Source organism: Pinus tabuliformis, chromosome X, assembly GCF_031772625.1.
Source record: "Pinus tabuliformis cultivar Carrire ecotype Pingquan chromosome X, CPIR1, whole genome shotgun sequence".
In the NCBI taxonomy this organism is placed as follows: domain Eukaryota; kingdom Viridiplantae; phylum Streptophyta; class Pinopsida; order Pinales; family Pinaceae; genus Pinus; species Pinus tabuliformis.
In genome coordinates, this window is record NC_142308.1 from 456,056,794 (window position 1) to 456,076,687 (window position 19,894).

General features: G+C 35.4%; 1 pseudogene; it reads left to right on the plus strand.

The window, feature by feature from the left end:
• Positions 1-2,697: 2,697 nt before the first annotated feature.
• Positions 2,698-3,287, plus strand: LOC149140564 (polyadenylate-binding protein 2 pseudogene; annotated as a pseudogene).
• Positions 3,288-19,894: the final 16,607 nt, after the last annotated feature.

The following is a 19,894-nucleotide window of genomic DNA, read 5'->3' on the forward strand; positions in this document are numbered from 1 at the left end:
GGATGTCTATCACTTCATCAATGTTTTTTTTATTGCCTTTTGATTTTGATTATCGCTTCTTCAATGTTCTTTATTTCCTTTTGATTTTAATAATCAATTTAGTTCACTTTGATATTTTAAAGTACTAGTACAAGACATTTCCTCACTGTGTGAATCCATTTTAGAGTGGAAACATTAGTCCCTACCTAAACATAGCATTAAGAAACCTATAAAAACATTTTTTCTAGAAATATAATCCTCTTTAATAATATAATTCCATGTCTAAAAAACATAATATAAATTTTATTGCATCAAGAGGTGCTCTCAACATAGAGTAGATGTGTAGGCTTTAGATGTAGATTTTTTTAAATTTATTTTTTTTTATATTGTAATTTTATTTTTATTAATAAAATTAAGATTAAACAAAAGAAAATCTTAGTATACATATCACATTAAAATATAACATATAAATAATAGTTATAAACTAACATACATTTTACCATAGAAATTAAAATAATAATTCCAAAACCATATTTAAATTTAATTAATAAGCACATAAAAATTTAATATTTACAATATAACCATGATTATTAAGGCTTTTTTGCATTACCATGAGCCAATGCCATGGCTTATCAATACCACATACCTAGATGTTATTATGTAACGTTTAACATTTTGACTAGTAAAAAAACTTTAAAAAAAATTAAACTAAATTTAAAAAAATAATAAATGTCAACATATACCTAAAAACCATAACTCATTTCATTATCAATACCATATACCTAAAAACCATAACTCATTTCAAAATCAACAATTTTTATAAATATTTTATTTTAATTTAATTTATAGCATTTTTAAAATTAAAACTTAATGCTTATAATAAACATACAATATAACAAGATTCTCAACAATGGATATTATTAACTTGTAAATGGGGTTATTACAATACCATGGGCCAATATCATGTTTTATTGTTTTAATTTTATTTTATTTTATAACATTTTTAAAATTAAATCTAAAAGTAAGAATATAGGGGAGATGTTGTGGTGTAAATGCTTGTAAACATTTACATGTGGGCTCAATTAAAAAATAATAAAATGTTAAAAGCAATTTCCTAGAGGGGCTCTCTCCAACCCAGTATGTAGAGATGTTATAATACGTTGTAAACATTTTGACTCTATCAAAATAAAATAAAATAAAGAAATTAATACTGATAGTTATTAGTAAAACATTTTAACCTGGTCAAATTACAAAAAAATAAAATAAAATATAAAATACAAAATGAATAGTTATAATTATAATTAATAATTAAACTAACCTAGATCCATTTAACTACTTATTTTCTAGGCTCCGAGAGAGACTAAATCTCTTGAGATGCAAACTTTTTTTAGAGTGAAAAAAGATTTGATCCTTCTGAAACTTAGTAATCTCATCTCAATCTAAACTAATAATTTAGTATTAACATATATTTAACTACCATAAATATAAAAATATAAAATGTAAGTAATTTTTATGTTATATTCAATTTTAACTTGTTGAAAAACTAAATTATTTTCATGAAATCCCCTCACCCTTAACTTATGTGTGTGATCTTTTAAGCACATTTATAACTTCATCAAGGTCTTTTATTGCTTTTTCACATTATCAATTTAGTACTTTAATATTTTAAAGCACTAGTACCGAGCATTCCTCACTCTATGGATTTGTTTTAGAGTTGCAGTGTTAGCCCCCTAAGCAGGTGGCAGCATATTATATATATATATATATATATATATATATATATATATATATATATATATATATATGATATTAGGTATGTCATCTTTTAAGTTTGTTGGATCATTTTCATTGAGTCACCTGATATTTAATTTAATTTAATTTACGTGTGTGATTTTTTAGAGATGTTTATCACTTTGTAAATGTCTTTTATTGCTTTATTATTTTGGTTATTAATTTAATTCATTTTGATATTTTAAAGGAGTAGAAGTCGCATTTTTTATTTTATGTATTCATTTTAGATATTTTTTTATTTAGTTATCAATGTCTTTTATTGCTTTTTATTTTGATTATTAATTTAATTCATTTTGATATTTTAGAAGAGTAGAAGTCTGCATTTCTTTATTTTATGTATTCATTTTAGATTTTTTTATTTGGTTATCAAATTGACATTTTACTCTATATTAAAGTACACGTTCTTATATATATATATATATAGATAATGAATGGGTAATTTAATATATATATATAGATAATGAATGGGTAATTTATTGGAGTAATGTGATGAAAGATCTAAAAATATCTCACTGAAATTTGAAACCAGATAAAAGAAATAACATCCATTATAGCATCGACACAGAAAACCACTCTAAAGAGAGCAAGACCAAAAAAACACCGCCCGGAAGTCCATGGACGTCGGTCGTGGCAAACAAGACGAAAAAACACTCTAAAGAGAGCAAGACCAAAAAAACACCACCCGGAAATCCACGTTGACAAATCATTTCCATCCATGGACGTCGGCCATGGCAAACAAATACTTCCATTAATGGTGTTCATTAAAACTATATAAACCCATCTCCATATTGTAGAAAGACCTGCACACGACAAAGTTACAGTGGCAAGCAAATACTTCCATTAATGGTGTTCATTAAAACCATATAAACTCATCTCCATATTGTAGAAAGACCTGCACACGACAAAGTTACCCCAGACATGCTAGCAATGGAGGAGCATGAAGTGTATGGCGGGGAAATTCCAGAGTATGAACCAGAAGACACTGAAATGGGCATTAATGAGAAAGAGTTGGATGTGACGAGGAAAAGGCTACAGGAAATTGAAGAAGAGGCAGCCGCCCTGAGATAAATGCAGGCCAAGATCGCTCAAGAAATGCAGATCCCCACAGTGCCAGATAAGAAGCGGATTCGCGTTCTATTTTTGTTGGAAATGTTGATTACTCCTACACTCCAGAGGAAGTGCAGCGTCATTTTCAGTCATGCGGGACAGTTAACAGGGTTACTATTAAAACTGACAAGTTTGGTCAGCCAAAAGGGTTTGCTTATGTTGAATTTCTGGATGCTGTCTCTGTTCAAAATGCACTTCGTCTGAATAACTCTGAACTTCATAATCGGCAACTAAAGATTACATTGAAAAGGACAAATGTTCCAGGAATGGGGCAGCACCGTTATCGAAATCGAAGGTTCAATCCCTATGCTCTGCCTTATTATTACGCCCCCCCTCCAATTTATGGGTATGGGTATGGGAAGATGCCAAGATACAGGCGCCCCATACGCTATCGGCCTTATTATTATTAATGGAAGTCATCAAAGCAGTTTTGATTGATTTTGCTTGCATTTTGATTGGTCTGTGAGGACATACTTTGGTTTGCATTGTTGTGACTGGATTCTCTGGTAAGAGATTTAGGGAATGCATTCACTTTTGATTTCATTTGGTAGAGATTGAGAGTGGTCTACTGGTTAAAATTGGAAATTGGAAATTTGAAATTTTGATTCGTAAACACTGTAATGCTAATGTTTGAGGAGACAGGATTGGAAATTTGATTTGTATGTAGTAAACAGTGTTACTGTGTTTGAGAAGACAGGAGAGACAGGAGGATTCAAATATTTGAACTTTTTAAAATCAAAATTCTAGTTTATATGTAAATTTTCTTTGAATGGGTAGATTAAATGTTTTGCAGAAGTATTCACGGTATGTGAACAATGAGGTAGTGTTGTATATATAATTCCTTGAATAGGTATATGTGAACAATGAGGAAATGATGAATAGGTATATGGTCACCCAAATGCCATAGGGAAGTGAAATTGAGGTGATTTTAGTTGCCCCATGATGTGTGAGGTTTGAATCATTTATATAGCCAAAAAACATCATGTTTTTCTTACCCAAGTGCTTGATTGTAGAATAGTAGGGGGGTGAGAGAGAGGAGGGTGGGGGGTTGCCTAGGAAGAGAAATGGAGACCACTAGCATTATAAACAATATAAATGTGATAGATACATATAATCTATTTTGTAGATGTGAGAGGCATTCCCATGTTCGTGAACATTTAAATTCAAGTTGTAGGGATAGTTGGATCTTGTAAGGGCTTGATATGAACATCACTTTCCACATTAAAAAAGAGAGCTTCAATTACTAATAAAAAGACATTACAAGAAAGACCTATGATGGAATAATGGTGCATAGGGGGGAAGTACACAATCATGTGGGGCTAGAACATGTATGGATTCACTTGAGAGGTAGCTCATCCATGAAGGAGAATAACTATAAACATCCTCATACTTCATCGAATAATATGAAAACCCTATTTACTTCATAAATACTAACCAACGTGGAAAGTCATTAATTTGGAGGATAATATTTGAAAGGAAATTGAGAATTTTTATAGGGGGTTGAATGAGAAGTTGTCAAATAGTTTAGCTCAAGGAATACCAGTATAACAACATAGGGGTCGACAACACATTGAGCCACACCAGGATTGCTTCTCCCTTGAAAGTATTACTAATGATATGATGAAAACTAGAGAAACTTATCAGTTTACACCATATTTTCTCAATAATCAACTTTAGAGCATCATTTGAGAAATAACCGTCCATACAAAGAACTTAACACTGATTCCTTCTATAAAGAATGTTTCATTATTGGCGCCAAGGAGGAGATTCAATAATAAGTTGATTTGTAATGTCTTGTTATATGGTTAGGAGAAATTGTGAGGGTCCTAGATGCGGAGATGGTGATTAATGCTTAAAAAACACTAGAATTCATTCACCACACCCATTCTCCTAATGGTAATTCACCAAGTAGTTGTCCCTTAAAATTACAAAGGTTGTCTCCAACATAAATGAAAAAATATCAAAGACATGGACTTTGTTATAATTGTGATGAAAAATATGCTCCAAGTCATAGGTGCAAAGAACATAAATTCTTTCAAATTGGTAAGACAAATCAACCCTCAATAGAAGACATAAATAAAGAAGAAAAATTGGCATTACAAGATGGAAATTTTTTTTTTAATCAAATCAATTCTCATCGTATGGAGATTTTTTTTTTAATCAGAAAGAAGTATTTGTATTATATAATTATGTGTTTGGTTTGAAACAAACTCATAAAAAAATTCTAATTGTTTTCTCCTTTCTTATAGAAATACATAATTTTCTTGAGGAGAATATATTTGAGCAATAAAAGAGGGGCCTTGTAGGTGAATAACTTACAATATTGCCCCATCAAAACACAAATTTACAACACACAATACTACCAAGGAATTTTTGAAATAGACTTAATCTTCCATTAGGGAATTATATCAGGTTTGATTTGGCCACTAATCTTTAACTCGCCTATCTTTAATTTATGCCCCTCATTGGCATACTTGTTTACTTCTCTGTTGAATTCTATAGAGACATGGAAATATGCTATGGATGGGTTGTATTTGACAATTTTCTTGATTCCTTTCATGATGCTTTTCATATATTTCTCCTTTACGAGGGAGCCTTTGACGAGATGATGTAGGATTAGGTGAGAATCTCCCATAACAATAAGTGTGTTGACTTTATGTTATTTGGCTAACAAGTCCCTACTAGAGACCATATATCTCTACTTGATTATTTGTCTTATGACCAAGACCCCTTGAGTACTTGAACATTGCAACAATTTTTTTTCGTTACCCCTATAATTTGTATACATAGTTGTGTACTACTAATGTAAGAGTCATGACTAGCTAAAGCGGCTAGACTATAAACTCAAGAATTAAGTGCAAACTTAAATGGATGGATTGAGGAGAGGACACCAAAAATCCATAGTTTTGAGGGAATATGGAGCTTGCTTGTTTGAAAATCCATGAAATTTCCTAGAGTTATTATTGGAGTTGTTTTGACCTAATTGAGCCACCACCACTTGACAATAATTATGAGATTTGACATAGAGGTGAGGGGCATGGGACGATGCCCATCTCCCCTTGATGATCGAGGAATGGATGAGTAGATGATGAATCTTAAAGAAAGAAAAAGAAGCGTTGAAGATGGTGGCATAAATGGTGGAAGGGAACATAGTTTGCTTCAAGAGCAGAAAGCAGATTGAGAAACCAAGAGAGATTGCACCTTTGAAAATGAAGGGATGAAGATGAAAGTATATTTACACATATTATAGTATTCCATGATGTTATTCTTGATTGAGTTCTTATTCTACATCTTGGTTAGTTTGGTTGTTGTTTTTTTAGAGTGTTTGAGACTAGCACGAATAATGTGGAACTATGTCCAACATGAGATAAGGATCAAAGGAAGTCATGGAGAAAACTGTTGAGCCTAGTGGATGCCTATCTATCATTATGGTGCTTGTTGTATAGCTAATAAACCACTTGTATAGGGAAATCTAAGTCAATAAGGAGAACTCCACACCCATTCTCCCCAAGGAAATTCACCAAGCAGAACTCTTACTCATCTCTTAAAAGTACAAAGGTTGTCTCGAACATAAATAGAAAAATACCAAAGACATGAAATTTTCAAAAATTGTGATGAAAAATATGTTTTAGGTCATGTGTGTAAAAAACATAAATTGTTCCAAATTGATAAGACCAATCAAAACTTGATTTAATACATAACTAGTAAAGAAACATTGGCATTGCAAGATAAGGACACTAACGCTCATCCTTAGTCATTTCAACTCCATAAACCTCGAAACTGATGAGCTACATAAAGCATAGAAAGTTATAGTCCTAGTTAATAGTGGTAGCACTCACAATTTAATTCGCAAGAAAGTGATAGAACAAATTCACTATTTTGTACACACGATGTAGAACTTCAAAATCATGATCCTTAATAGAGATATGACAAAATGTGGCAGTAGATGTTAAAAGTGCCAAACTCTAGATGGGAGACTATTAAAAACACATCTACATGCCATCAACATGGGTGGTTGTGATATAATATTGGAGGAAAAATGGCTATGTGTCATGTACCTTCTCAAACACATTAGTAATAGGGTGCTGCTACACAATTTTGCACATTTTTGACTAAGGAAGAGAACCCCACACTTTTGACTTAGGGACTTAGGGTCCAAATTGACTTTATTTAGCTGCTAGTGGAATGTGGGGGCCACCCACATTGGAGTTCGAATTAGCCATTTGATATGCTTGGAGGGAAAATCGAATGGGTGGATGGAGGGGCCCACATGAGATTAAGGGGGCCCAAGGAGTTATAAAAAGAGATAAGCTCTCATTTTGTTTTCATTCTGAATATTTGACAAACAAACTCACTCTTGTACGCTTTGCTTCTTAGTGAGTCTACCCACTGTTTAGCCATGAGTCTTCGTAGGGAAGATTAAACCTGTACTTTCGAGGGCCATCTATGCCCGCCTAGGGAGGTTTTTCCATAAAGATTGCAAGAGTTTCCAACAGTGATTCACAGCTCCGCCAACCACACAAAGGAAGGGACTACGTTTTTTCTTGGTAGCCAGAAATATGCAGAGGTTGATTTAGCCAGCCAAGAGACCCTCACTTGCTGGGAGTTTCCAGGAGTAAGGAAGGTGGAGGACTGAGGGTATTTTATCAGTGTTTTGAAGCCAGCTAGCTAGTACACACAATAGTATACATTTCTTGGCAAAGAGACAGCACAATGGCCTCCAACAGCAAATTCGTGGGGCTTGATTGAGCAGCCATCAGGGCCAAGGATCAACCGGGAGGCAAGGGATCAAATAGTATACGGGAAAGCAACATTTGAGGGGTGTTTCTAGGTGGATTTGTAGGCTGTTCCCTGCAAATTGAATTTGGCAGTAGTAGCCGGAGAGCAGCTCCCAAGAGGCCGAAAATATAAAGTCAAAATTAGAGAAATTCCCTTCTGGGTTTTGTCCAAGGAGTCTAAGGTTAAAGAGGCAATGTTTTCTGGGCAGTTTTTGGGCACTTTCCAATAGGCCGACGTCAGCAGATCAGTGGTTTACTAGGACAACGCAGAGCATAGTAGAGCAGTTGTTGAACAATCATCTTTCCAACTATTCTACCACCTGGGTTTGGTCCATCTTGTCCTTGAGACAAGTTCAAGTGCACTACTCCATTTATATATTGTACTCATGCTCTCATATTTCATAATATATGGCTCAACAGTTCTAGTATTACAATGTTTCATGGGTGTTTGCGAAATGTTTTTAATTTTCCATTGTTGCACTGTTTGTTTAATTGTTTTATCACTTAAATTCCTATTTAGGAACATTACAGTGGTATCAGAGCATGATCTTGGCCTAGCTGTGGGTAACCAATACGATCATGGAAGATTTGGGCATGTATGCACATTGACGAGTTACACCGTACACTACCCATGGCTCAAGGGAGATTCAATATGCAGGGATTTTGGGGTGGAATACACTGGAGTGATGAGAGGTTGGCTCAGTTGAGGAAGGTGTTAGCCAAGATCCATCTTTGTCCTTACAACATAGACACTAGAGGTGCATAAGCCATGGGAGTGCAACCATCTACACTATGTGGGGAGAGTAAACAGAATCAGGGCACCAAATCTCCTGGAAAGGAGCAGGCAGGCTAGAGACAGTTAGAGGATGAGTCAAGGAGACGATTTTGCTGGTGGAGATCTACTCTCAGACATCAGGGGCCTGAGGAGGAGATTGAACATGAGGTAGAGGAAACGTGGGAGTGCGAGGATCACATTAGTATACCTAGTGTGGCACAAGAGTCACCATTGTTGGAGGCCTCTTTGATAGAACCAGTTGACACCTTGGGGGAGAAAGTAGAGCATACACCCATAGGACCATCCATTCATGAGGTGTCAGGAAACATCCCCACTAGTGATGAGGAGCCAATAGATACAAAGGCATCCAGATCTATGACACAATTGCCAGATGATAGTCACCTACAACTGACTGATGAGCATGTCTTGCATGTTGGGTTGTCTAGGGAGGAGTAGTTGGAGGCTCATGTGGAGCCCATGATGGAGGAGGATGTGTAACCATCCTTTGGCCTAGCCAATGATGAGGGGCAACATAGAGACTGCACGTTGGGATTTGAGCATAGTTCGCTTTAGAGGCACACTGACAGGATCTAAAGCATTATCAACCCATCCTTATGCATTGGATTGAGAGAGGCGGAGTTGTGTAGACATACCAAAGGGGATGACCAGGTTAGCAGAAATGTTGGGTCTCCTTTGCCCATTGGAGAGAGAGACAGAGCTACCTAGTCAGATCTCATGTGTTGACCTGGGTATTGGGATGAGACAGTCAAAGTTGCACAAGATGCAACATCCGTGTGTCAGGCTTGTTTTATGTGCTAGAGTTTGTGCATTTGATCCCTCTCTTGGGGTTGGATGGTGAGAGATTCTGAGTTGGTACTCGGTGGAGTGGGCTAGACTCATGGAGATGGTCATAGTTCAGAGTAAATCTCAGTGGGAGCTCTCAGACATTGAGGGTGTTAGAGGCCCAAGTTGGCAATTGGATCCAGGTAGGGCTTCCTATCCGATATCAAACATGTGGGATGGCTATGGAATTGATGAGGTAGTCAACCCCATGCCTGAGCGCATGCATTCCTTAGGGGAGCTCTAGTTGATGCTAGTGGTTAGGTGGTTTGTGAGTAGAATCCATTGGTTGTTTTGGCATGTTGGTTGTGCATGGGGCCGCAGGATGATTAAAATTCTCTAGCAGGAGCTGGTTTGAGGAGGTGGCATGGGTCGGCCACCGGACCAGATATTGTATGGAGATGATGTTCTCCCATTGAGGTTTAGGACTCAGGGGTCACAGATGATCAGCACAACAAAGATATTCCCCCTAGTAGGAGTGGAGTTAGGGTGCTCAGGTCCACCAAGATGGACGAGGTGACATGACGCATGTCATGGTGGGGTTGTTGTACCTCTGAGATAATAATGGTCAGCTATTATGCCAGAGCATCTAAGATAAATGTTTTGGGTTTTTTTTTTTATTTGGGAGACCAATAGATGAAACAGATATAGAACTGATGTGCCTAACCTCTTGAATAATATCAATATCTCAGTAGAGGGCTTCTATAAATATTTACACAGTGGAATAGCTTTTAAGATGATGAGAAGAAACAAAAAAGTAATATGATTGCCACAGTTTTCAAATTGAAAGCTAGATAATCATAAGTATGAAAACCTTTAAACTATGTTTATAGGTTTGAGAAAATACACATGAGCTTACAAAAGATGTTGATGATTTATTCATTTTGAGGGAATTAATTAAACAAACAGTCCATTAATTCATTCTCTTTATAGATTATCACTTCAGAAAGCTTATAGGAATAGATTGAAATACAATTACTCCTACCTAGTTTTCTCTGCAAGACACAAGTATATGAAGAAAAACATAATGAATGACACTGGAAACACTTACAGGAAACACAGAATATGCAAAACAAAATTCAGAATCCTTTGCTTCGTATTAATGATCCAGAAATATTAATTACAAAAATTATCTATAAATGCTTCTTCAAGGGTGCAACCCTTAATAACTCGTGAAGAGAGTTATTTATACAACAGCAGGACGAAAAATATCCTGAACTACTTTTACAAAAATATATTATTTACACAATCAAAAATAAAATTGTCTAATGATCTGGCACTGCTTTGGTGCTGCGTTGTTTGATGACTATCACTGAAAAATTTGAAAAGTGGTTGAAGCTAGCTAATTGTTCCCTCAAAAACTGAATGTTGTTCAATAATCCTTAATCAAGTAAATCTGTTAATTCTTCCCAACGTTTCTTATCTGGGATAGAAATCTTTGTTACCCTCCTGTAGATTTCATCCATCTCGGTATATTTAGTAAAAGTGGGTTTTACCAAAAATATATGCTTGATTTCATCCAGGATGAAGAAAGAATCCTTGAGTGTTTTTACTATGAGAGCTGGTGTTGCTGATCCTTTGATATTGGCTACTGAAGCTGCATGGGTGCCCACCTCTGTTAACTTTTTGACATAATCCTCAATTGGCATCAATTTATCATTAATAACCATCATAGAAGGTAAACCTTTGCTGATCAAAGGTTCAATTTGTTTGAAGAATCTTTGAACCATGTTGTTAACATTGCTGCACTTTTCTTGTAGTTGAAGGTTGAGATTTCTCTTATTAATGGGTGCCCACCTATGTTAAATTTTTGACATAATCCTCAATTGGCATCAATTTATCATTAATAACCATCATAGAAGGTAAACCTTTGTTGATCAAAGGTTCAATTTTGTTGAAGAATCTTTGAACCATGTTGTTAACATTGCTGCACTTTTCTTGTAGTTGAAGGTTGAGATTTCTCTTAGTGATAATCTTCTTTACTTCTAATATTGTTCCAGTTTTGTCATTTATCCTTAATTCCTCAAGCTCATAGTCATCCTTGGAATTCAAAAATCTTATTATGTCAGAGGCAGTCTCTAGCATATCCTCTAGCTGCCTAGTTATGGATTTCACTGCTTCCTAAGCTTTCTCCAACAGATGTTTTTGATTGAATATTATCTTAATGGAGGGCCAAATCTCCTTGATTGCCTCTGTGATTTATTCCCACAGAATTTCTTTTGCTAAACCCAACTTATTTCCTATGAAAGAATTTGTGAGTTTTTTCTTCAACATTTCCACCTGGCCTTTGAGTCTGTTTGTTTCAGTTGTGTGTGAATTGTCTGATATAGACTTCATAAGCCGTAACTATTTGAGTTCATCCTTTAGTTTATTGATTTCTCCTGTCTGGGTAGACAGGTTCTGAACAACTTCAGTAAGTTGTTCAGCTCCTTCTGCTGTACTTGTTGCTGATGTAGTGGTTGTAGTAGAAATTGTAGTGATGGGAACAAGAGAGACTACATCCACTAAAGTTTGAATGTTCTTGATAGCTTCCTCCTTCTCCTAAACCAATTTATCCATCTGCTCATCCATTTTTTTTATTTGAAAATTCTGTTCTATGATGAGTTTCATCATATCTAACTTTCGAGTATCTGTCTCCTCGATTTCTTTAGCCATTGGATCCTCAGATGTTGGTAGTTTCAACTGTTTCTTTAATGCTGCAACCTCAGTGTTCTTTTTCTTAATGAGCTCCTTTGCAGCATTTATGTTTGAGGGATCATATCCCATCCTTAGCACTAGTTTTTACAAAGACTGAATCTTGGTATCTTTTGTTAATGAGGAAACCTTCTCCAACTTTAATTGTGACTGAATGTTGGCCAATGTAACCTACATCTTTGACAAACTCATAGCAGTGTTTGTCAAGGTTGAAGCAATCATCTGTCCAGTTTGTTTGTGCATCTCAATTTGATCAATTGGATGCACATCCTTAACATTAAACTCAAAAGAAGTGTGTTTCTGGTATTGTGCTGCAGTCCTGGGCTGAGGAACTTGGGCCTGCAAGAAAGCCATTTGCATCTTCCCCTTCTCAGAGTCAAAGACTGAAAGAAGCCTTGCTTGAGAGCTGGAAGAATGCTTCCAGAACTGGGTGTAAGTATTCAACTTCAATTCTTCATTCTTTCTTTTGATTTCACTAAAGACATGGAATATGTCTTCTTCTTTATTCTCTGGAATGACTCCAGTAGTTTGAACTATCTGTTGTTCATGAGAAGTGGTAGACTGAGTTGGAGATTGTATAGACTGTTCACCAGACTGTGAATCAACATTCATAGAGACTCTTTGTTTCTTTTTCCTGTGAAAAACCTTGAAGCCTTGGCTTGTTTCCTCTGTTGTAGGTGAAGATTGTTCTTCCCTACCTCTCTTGGTTGTCTTTTCTTGTGTAATTGGAGTTCACATATTAGATGTAGAGACTACTTGCTCCTCAACCTCCTGGAGGGTATTCTCTGTCCATTCCAATTGATTCTTGAACTGTTCTATCTTAGGCCTAGTTGTATGATGATATGGTGTGAACTTATTTTCCACCCTGAGTTTGGAGATGACTCCCAATGGGTCATATGACCAAGAGAAACTCAGAGAAAATTTCATTTCCTTTAGAAACTTATCAGCTTCCTCCCCTACTGCCCCGGTATTACAAACGAAGGGACCAACTTGAGCTTTGAGCTTAAATTACAATTTATTTTTGGAAGCTACAAAATGTACTTCATTTGCATTCAATCTTTGCCTCAAGTACTCCATTGCAAAGATTCTAATAGGGAGGTACTTTAGAAGTTTGTAGGGTGGAAGCTCACAACCAAAAACCCTAATTTATGTGTAGTTCTGGTAGCAATACTAATCTCCTGTTGCAGCTTGATCTATGAACTGAAGTTCTTTGACAATCTCTTCATTGATCCTTGGTAATGGAGTGCTGCTCATAAGGCCGAGGACTGGATGAATAAACAGTTCTATAAATTGCTTATATGTGAATTCTTCTTTGTCCTTCATCCCCATTGCAATCCAGAAAATCACTGATTGTGGCGAACCTTCTTCATCAAGATTCTGCAAAGAAAATGGGAATTTGTCCCCCTGAAAATATATAAACAGATACACAAGTACTGAATCATACTTGAATACTTCTTTAGTGTTAAATTTGACAAACTACTCATGTATGGTTTCAGCTATGAAATGACTAAAATCATAAATAACAGTAGGCTTAGAATCAGAAGAAAACATGGATAAGGATCCAAGGATGGCTTCATTGATATACTGATCAGAGTGATAACCAAGCAAATAGGACATGATAGTAGTAATATGCCTGGTTCTATCAGGAAACATAGGTGAATCATAAGGGGGATTTTTCTTTGGTAGAGGACTACCAATTGCTAAAAATAGTTCCAGGGTCTGGGATCTCTTGGTAAAGTCCAATTTGTTATAAGATTCTATCAAGTTTTCATGAGAAAAAGGATGAGTTGGTGTAGTGGCAGGGGCCTACAACATTTTTCAATTGAATCAGTGTTAATAGGATAGAGGATTTCTCCAGTAGGTGAGATAATGGCTCTCTAGCTGGGATCATAGGATTCATGGCATTTTCTCACGAACTCTAGAGCTTTGTGTATTTGTGGAAAAATATAGTGAGGTAATTGGGATTCCCAGAGCCCAATTTCATCACTCTGATCAATTAGTTGTTCTTCCCACCGACAATAAATTTCAAATAAATCAAATTGAGACAAAGTCTCAATGATTTTGCAATCCTTGTCAACTAATGGAATACGGTGGAAATCAATCTGTGGTTGAACTAGAGGATTTGAAACTTCTGCAATTTCTTTTCCCTTGGGAGGCATTTTGTCAAACGAAACTACGCACTGTAAATGACAAAATGGTAAAAGGAGTTACTAGAGTGGAGACATGTAACTGACAAGTGGACCTGGAAGATGTGCTTGCGAACAAGACAAGTGGCTGCTAGAATGTGGGACAATGGCTGAGCTATTGAGCAGGTGGGCTTGAAAAATACTCTACTCTCAGTCACAGAAGTTAACTGTGTAACCTTTGAAATGCATGACACGGTGTTTATAAAGAGAAAAATGGAGTGGGAAGGTGGCACAAAATGTTTGAAAGTTCCTTAATTATCCAACGGGTTAATTAACAGACATTTGGTTATAAATGCGCGGGAGCGGAAATGAATGGACAACGGATAGGCGACAGATGATTGGACGAGAAATATGAAGTGAACATGATGTGGGGTGGCAGTAACGGCTATGAAGGATACCACGTTCGGGGGTAAGACGGAGCGGTTTGTGGTTTTGGGATTTTTAGTCCCGAAAGACTAAAAGGTACTTTTGTGGTTTATATAGGTAGTATTAAAGACTACCCATTCCCCCCCCCCCCGCGATAAACTTCGGACGACGAATGAGGGCCGAAAGGGAGTGTGGGCTGTATGATTGTGGAGGAGTGTGTGGGATGAGAGGTGAGGTGGGGGGAGTTTAACGTGTAAGCGGGGAATGAATGGTAGGGTCCCGATATGATAGGCGAACGTGGCGGCTATGGGTTCGTGTGTTTTAGTGAATGAAGTGATAGCATATGAATGAAATAACATAAAGTCTGAACTTTGGTTATTCGAAAAATGATGCAGGAGGTCAATTGAACAGCAACTGAACAACAATTGAACAACAACTAAACAACAACTAAACAACAACCAAACAATAATTGAATAGCAATTGAACAACAATTGAACAGCAACTGAACAACAATTGACTCTATGCCGTTGATCTCCTCTCTCCAGATCTAACGATTGGCAGTGACATCGCAAATCACACTTTCTTCCGCCCAAGGTTCATTCACTCATGAATGATGCGATGTGATATTGATCCCACGGTTAGCAATCAACATTCATCCAATGGTTGACAACAATATCGCACAGGGAACTTGTATGATGCTTACCCACATTCAATTTTTTGATCTTTAGGAAATAACCATTTCAGCATCTCAAACTTTCACATTTCTACCTACCCTTCTATTCCTAACATTTTTACTTATCCTTCCAGAGTGCATTTGAACTAGCAACCCAATATTTTCTTTTTATGAACAATCTATCTCTATAACTTATTTCTACCATTGACTCAGATTAAATTGTTGAGCTAATTTATTTTCTACCTATGAGAATTAATTTAAAACAAATCCAAATATGATGCAACTGTATAATTAGATAAAATAACCTAGTGTGGCAACTAAACAAACTGCACACAACTATTATTTTTCAAACTGAATTTAGAAAAAAGTAGTGGCATTTAGATTTGCAACACTTTCAGAGTTGATTTCTTTTTCTTTTCTATCTAACCTAACATTTTATTTTGCCTTCATTTTTTAGGGCATATACCCTAACATTTTCTTTGATATGTACATATTTATCAAAATATTTTCCTAACATTTTTTATTCAATATTCTTTTTGTCCATATCCTATATTAACATTTTGTAAATACATTTTCATTTTTTATCTAATTTATTCTAACTTATCAAAACCAAAAAAGGCTACAACATTGGCTTCAACTGGGGACAACTTTCTCCTGTAGAATGCAGAGAACCTGCAGATCCATGTATCTTCTCCTCGGGCTATGGAGTCCTTTGTTGTAAAAAATCTCACTGATAGCTTAAAAAGTAAAAGAAATCAGAGATTTTACAATGAAATATATTCGAACTTCTCAGTATTGGATGAAATGTTTGAGAAACCTCCGTTTACAGGATAAGTGGAATATAGTCCCTCAAGATTTTATAGCACAAAAGTGTTGTTACCCTTTACTTCAGCAATTGCTAAAGGACCAAACCATAGGTTATCAAACTTACCATGCTTTACCTTTTCCTCCCTCTTGGAGTCCCATATTAGAACTATACCACCTTCCCTGAAGTCCCTTTCCCTGGCTCTTCTGTCAAACAGGCTTTTCATCTTATTCTTATATTTCTTCAATTTGTATTAAAATTCATCTCTGTTTTCATTTAGTTCAATAATCTGATTTATCCTTCTTGAAAAATCATCAGGTTCATTTGTTGAGTCCTGCAAGAATTTTAAAACTGGGAAAGCCAAGTTGGTGGGAAAATTTGCATCTTTCCCGTAGACTAACTGAAAAGGAGATTTCGCAGTAGATATTTTTGGAGTTATTCTGTTTGCCCATACTGCATAAATTAAATGAGAGTCCAAACTCTTTTTATGATCTTCTAGGGTCATTTTTATTACCTTTACCAGACTTTTATTTGAGGATTCTGTGAGGCCATTACCTTGAGGGTAGTACGGAGTTGAATGATGTAACTGAATCTGATATTTCTGGAAAAAATCAATCATTTTAACACTAGAGAATGCTGCTACATTATCTGTGACAATCTGAGTTGGGCAACCAAACCTAGATAGGATATTTTATTCAATGAATTTAATTACTACTGAATCGGTAGCATTTCTTACCGGAATTGCTTCCACCCATTTAGTGAAGTAGTATGTTGCTGTGAGGATCCATCTATGCTGATTACTTGAAGTGGGATGGATCTCTCCAAAAAAATCTAATCCCCATTGAAGGAAAGGCGTTGAGATTATCGATGGTACTAATGGAAGAGCTGCTAGTTTCTGCTTACCAACAAACATCTGACAAGGAACACAACCTCTGACCTTTACCCCTACTTGCAAGAACAATGTTGGCCAATAAAATCCTCTCCTTAAAATCTTGTATGTTGTTGCTCTCCGAGCATAATGTCCTCCACAAAATCTTGTACGAAAATGATCAATGATTCCTTCAGTTTCTGATTATGTTAAACATAATAACAAAATATTCAGTGGATCTTTCTAGTACAAATTTGCATTTATGATGCAGTACTTGAGTGCTTTCAATTTAAGATTTTTACACTGGGATTTGGAAAATGATGCTGGGCATTCAAAATGGAGTAGAAAATTTACAATGTCTTGATACCAATCTGACAATAGAAATTTGTCATTAATATGTAAAGGGCTAATCTGATCCGAAGGTAAAGGTTCTTGTGGATTCTTTTCTTTAGGTTGAAGAGAAGGTTCTTGTGGATTCTCCCCTTGTAAAATTTGGAAAGGTTCTTGTGGAGTCTTCCCTTGTGCAAGGACATAAGGTTCTTGTGGATTCTTCCCTTGTACTTCTAAAATAGAATTGATTCCAAGAACTTTGCAATTGGATTCTGCTAGAAGCTTGGCTAATCCTTGGTCTTTTACTAGCTTTGTATTTTTGAAAGTTAGATCAAACTCAATTATTTGATTTATCCACCTACCTCTTTTCCCATCAGTGTCAAGTTGAGTTAAAACGATTTTTACAGCACCATTAGGAACATAAGTAGTAATAGGTGAATGTAGGACATGCATCCTGAAAGATTTCAGGGCTTGAATAAGGGCATAGGCTTGCTTCTCGATTATGTCATACTTAAGCTCGACATCTCTCATAACCTTACTGAAAAAGGCTATGGGCTGGTCATGGGAATCTTCATTCTTTTGTAATAGAACAACAGCGAGGGTTGTTTCTGAGATAAAAGAAAAGATACTAAATGGTTTAGTATAATCAGGGTTGGCCAAGGTGGGAGCTTCGGAGATAGCTTTCTTGATCTGATCAAATGCATGCCTGGAAGAGACAGTCCATTTGACTTCATGATCCTTTCGAAGCATGTCAGTTATATCTTTTACAATCTTTGCATAATTCGGGATGAATCTCCTTAAAAAATTAATCTTACCCAGAAAATCTTGAATTTCTTTCTTGTTTCTAGGTAAGGTCAATGTTTCAATGGCAAACACACGCTTGGGATCAATTACCACTCCTTCCTTTGAGATTATATGGCCCAATAATTTTCCTTCTTTGATAGCAAACAAATACTTTTTAGGGTTCAATGATACCTCAAACTTCCTACACCTGTCAAAAACCTTGATCAAGTGCTTTAGATGTTTCTCATCAGATTTAGAAAAATTAGTAATGTCATCAAGATAAATAACCACAAATTTTTTTCCCTGACCCATAAAAGCCACATCCATAGCTCTCTGAAATGTTGCTCCTAACACTCGTATGTTGGTGGGCAATCTGTTATCACCAAAAAATTGATCATCTAGCCTTATTTACTAGATGGATTGAAGTACACTATGTAAGGCCAATTTTACCATAGTAAAATTGCTTTCACTGTGAGAAACTTAATAAACCACATTTGTTAAGTAATTTATAATTAAACCCATGAAGAATAGTTAAATAAATCACTATTTATTTAATTATCTTCTAGGAATAATTAATTAAACCATTGTTTAATTAATATTCCTTGTCATATTTGACCCAGTTATGAAAAATAAAAAGATAAATCATTAATTATCTTATTTTTCTCTAGAAATAATTAATTAATCACTAATTAATTATTATTCCTTGTCAAGTTTGACTAAATCCCTTAGGAATAATTAAATTAATCATTATTTGTTTATTATTCCTTAACCATATTTGTTGAGATGATAAATAAATCATTTATTTATTTATTATTTCTAAATAAAAGTCACATAAAAGTTTAAATACTTTTTCCCTCCTAACCAAATATAATAAAATATTCCAAGTGGTTATTCCAAGAATGGGGTTAATAATATTTTATTATTGCTCATTATTCGAAGATAACTCAATATTTTGTTATAAATAGAAGAGTTTTCCATTCATTATTCACTTTTCATTATTTTCATTGTTGCAATCACTACTGTAACTCTGATTATTATCACCGTCGCACACCATTTTTCTTCCATTTGAGTTCCCATTGAGTTCAAACTTTTTATTTGTTGGGTTTACACATTATAGAGGAGAGAGATTCTACACAAGCTGAAGACGTTTGAGGATAGCTAAGAACCCATCCCATAGAGGTGGACTGGTAACATTTATTTGTTCCCTTCATAGGTGTTATAATAAAATCTATTCTTTGTATATACGGTTTCCATTAGATTATTGGAGTTATTATTGTTTCATTATTTTGTTTAACTATGATTGTGGCATAGATTAGGACTTTGGCAGATTTTGTTTCTATCAGTTGCTACAGATCTACAATGTTTAGCATCCATTTATATTGTTGAGACTTTTTGTCATCCATAGTCTTAAGTGTTTTGGAGAAAACACTATAACATGGAGTTAGCCTCCTAAATTTTAAGAAGATCCAGTTAACTAGTTATGTTGACTTTTGTTAATTGAAAAATATCCAGTTCAATTCCTTTATTAGAAACTCACTAATTTTAACCATTTGAATTTCATTTAAAAGGAGGAACGAAGCCACAAGTTTAATCATTATTTTTGTGAGCACGAGTTGGTGAGACCAAGCAATAGGAAGCACAAGTTTGTGCGTGGAGATTGTGAGAGGAAGAGTGTGCAAGAGAAGCTTGTGCATAGGTTGCTGGAGGGAAACAAAGATTAGTAGTCTTGTAAGGGTTTCAAGCTAAAAAAATAGGAAAGATGTGTGTATATTTTATATTAAAACAATTATTATGAAAGAGATCTATTGGTCAGTTTTTTTATCAATAAAATTCTCATCAAGCAGAGGGTTTTCCCAGTTGGGTTCCCTAGTCATTCAAAAGATCTTCCATGCAGGATATTCTCAACCTTCTATGTTTAA